Raw genomic sequence first — 3,530 nt, 5'->3', positions numbered from 1 at the left:
GTACAAAAGAAAGTCTTGCCGTGACCATTTCCAAAGCATGAAAACTACTCATAAACTTGTGTTTTACTCATGGCAGCATCCCTGTAAACTGTTTGAAGCATGACAACTATTTTGACTGCCGTTTTCTACAGCAGAAAACAGAATTTCATGGAAGCATGCTGTTCCTTCGTTCCAGTCATCGCAAAAATTGGCAAACATAGGAGAAGCACTACAAGGCAAAACACATCGTGGTAGTATGATCCCACTGGACAACGCCGGTCGACAGATTGATGCCTGAGGGTCGCATCAAGCAGCGGAAGCCTGAATAACAACGAGCTTCTCCCACAGAGAACATTTCCGGTTACTTTTGGTTACCTCCTTGTATTATGTCTAATTTCTGTTATATCATTTATTTGATAATAACACTCACTCAATAAATTTAGGATATCAAGCACTGAAATATAGTGTTAGAATTTTTGAAGAAATCAGGTTAACTGTATAAAGGTCCTATTTATTGTATGTATGCACGCACGAACACACACACATATCTGGTTTCATAATTTGCATGACAGTGAACTACATTACACACTTCATTTACACTGTATAACTTACAAAACTGTATAATATATTATTTCATCATCATTACTTTTGTCATTAGATAAACTTGTTCATTTTAAGGTGGCGAGCTAGCAGAAACGTTAGCACGCTTAGGTTGATTTGTCTTTGCGAGAATTTGGTTAGTAATTGTTATCATTATTTATTGTTATTGTTGCCATTTATTGCTAAATTTTGAACTTTTGTTATTGTTCTACGTACTGTTTTAACAGACGTAGTAGACTGTTGTTCCCCTCCGTAACAAAATAATTTTTGAAATAATTTTTAAAAAAGTATTTTGGAAAAAATATTTGTGAAAATGAATTCATACGACAAGTCTTCTAACCCTGACCAAGCTAAGCAAAAAGTAACCGTAAAGCAAGTAAAAATGAAAGAAAATGTGAACAAAAGCCATATAAATGCAGTAAACGAAAAAAGGGACCAAGAAGGAAAAATAAATGCTGAAATGAATAACGGAAAAGTAAACCCAACAAAAGACAACCAAAAAAAATTAATTTTGCCACTGCAGCCGGTGTGAGAAAAGACAAATTAAACATAGAGCTAGACTCACTGCAACAATACAGAGGTATGTTCGAAAGGGAAGGTTTTGATGTTAAAGCCACCCTCCCTAAGGAACTCATCGAAGAATCAAAGAGAAAAATAATTACATTTAAAACAATGATGATAAAAGACAAGAAAATAGACGAGGCATCCAAAGAACAAATCGAGAAGTCTCTACAACCCATCTGGCAAGACATCGAGTTCTTGACCAGAAGGAGAAGATACGCCACAGTAGTGGTGTACTTTAAAAACGAAGAAAAGGCAATAAAACACTCGCTCCAACCGATAAAAACCAATGAAGTCGTTTTGTTACCAACCTATATGGGTAGGAGAACATCCAAAATAGTTTTCGAGGATATCCCACCAGAAATAAATGTCATCTGGATTATCTCAGCCCTTCTAATGGGGCTTGAGGATAAAATCAAGATGACTGAAGCTTCCAGAATACAACAACAGAACTGATGGGTCCAAGGGCTTGAAATCATAATCCAAGCAGCCCCCCCACCCAGACTTTAGAAGAAATTGCAGAAAACATCTACATCGGAGAAGAAACCACTTTGCGGATAATGGTGGAGGGCAGGAAACCCAGATGCTACAAATGTGGCAAAACTACCCCACCCGCAAGGTGAAAGAAGCGGAAGAAAAAAGTTGTCCTTTAACTGAATACATCATGTTACCTAATCTTTTGATTACACAGCCATCCTCCCAACCATCTTTACCATTTTTGTAATTTTTAAAATGAACTTTATCTCCTACTTTGAAATGTTTTGTAATATTTCTTGTATTTCCTTCAAATGTGTTTTTTGTCTTTCCTTTATACATATTTTTTCCTGACAATAATTTATCAAAGATTGATTTTATTTTACATGCAAACATTAACTCTGCTGGTGACTTTTCTGAATTAGTATTTGGATTTGGCGTTATTCTGTATACTCTCAAAAATTTTGTTAGTGCCTCATCATTATCTAGCTCATTCCTAGCTTTTCTTAGAGCTCTTTTGAATGTGTTGACAAATCTTTCTACCTACCCATTTGACCTCAGGTGGTGGAGTGGGGTAAAGATGTGCTTTATGACATGTATTTTGCCAAAACTTCATCTCTCTCTTGTGTCTTGTTCCTCCTCTATTTATTTCTGTCTCTCGCAACATTACCCAGGTCTTTCTCGCTCTGCACGTTCATTCTCTTCTTCATTTAGTCAAACATCTTCAATCTCTGCCTTCCTCTCACTCTCCTTTCCATCAGCTCAGTCTCCACCATGTAATGCTCCATTCTGTCATCCTCTCTGAGAAAACGACCAACAAATTGCCACTGTCTCTCTCTCTGATAGTATCTATCAACTGTCTCTTCACTTTCATCTTCCTCAACACTTCCACATTCGTCAACCATTTTTCTATAAAACCACATTTCTGCAGCTTTGAGTCTCTTCTCCATGACTTTGCTTATCGTCCTAGACTCACATCTATACGTTAGCACCGACCAGATGTAGCACTTCAATAGTCTTTTCTTGACTTCCATTCCAATTCTCTTTGCACAAAAAATGCTCCTCATATCCATAAAAGCCTTCTTTTCTAATCCAATTCTGCACTTGATGTCCTTGTCTGACCTTCCATCTGATGTTATCCACCTTCCCAGATATATGAAACTGTCCTTCTGCTCTATCCCAGTTCTATTCACCGTCAAGCGACATGCAGGTACCTGTGTTTCTTGGTACAGACTGTTGAGAAGGTTTTCTGGCAGTTAACCGTCAATCTAAGCTTTCCACTCTCCTCAGTCATGATATTAATCAATCTGTCAAGTTTCTCTTCTGTGTCTGCAAACAAAGCCATATCGTCTGCGTACCTCAGATTGTTATAATTCTTTTCCTCCAGTTGTAGCCCTGCAATTGTCGTGATCTTGCTTAGAGCTTTCTCACTATACAGGTTGAATAAAGTTTATGTAATACTAATCTTATCAAAAATTATAAATGTGACATTATTAACTTTACATTTATTAGAATATTAAATGCAAATCTAATCTTTAATAATATTGTTTAACATTTTTCTATCTTGATATAATAAGTATTTTTCTATACACCCATTTGTTATTTATTGTTAGTTGATATATGTATTCATTTTATTATTATTATTGTTGTATTTTGACCTGAAGATTAGCTATATTTTTGAATAGAATTGATTTTCAATCGATTTAATCGACTTGATTATATTTTATTTTCTATTTGAAAACTTGGTTATGAAACACTTGTAGTCATTTTATTATTATTATTTTATGATTTTTACTTTGTATCTTATACTTATTTATCGTGTATTTACTTATTAATTTTTTCTATATGTGACTGTGGATTTTCATGGATGAGTTCATGAACTTTGGTTCTTTTCTCTAAATTTTATATTTATGTAT

The sequence above is a fragment of the Octopus bimaculoides genome, chromosome 13 (assembly GCF_001194135.2).
Source record: "Octopus bimaculoides isolate UCB-OBI-ISO-001 chromosome 13, ASM119413v2, whole genome shotgun sequence".
Classification (NCBI taxonomy): Eukaryota; Metazoa; Mollusca; class Cephalopoda; order Octopoda; family Octopodidae; genus Octopus; species Octopus bimaculoides.
This window is presented reverse-complemented; position numbering follows the sequence as displayed.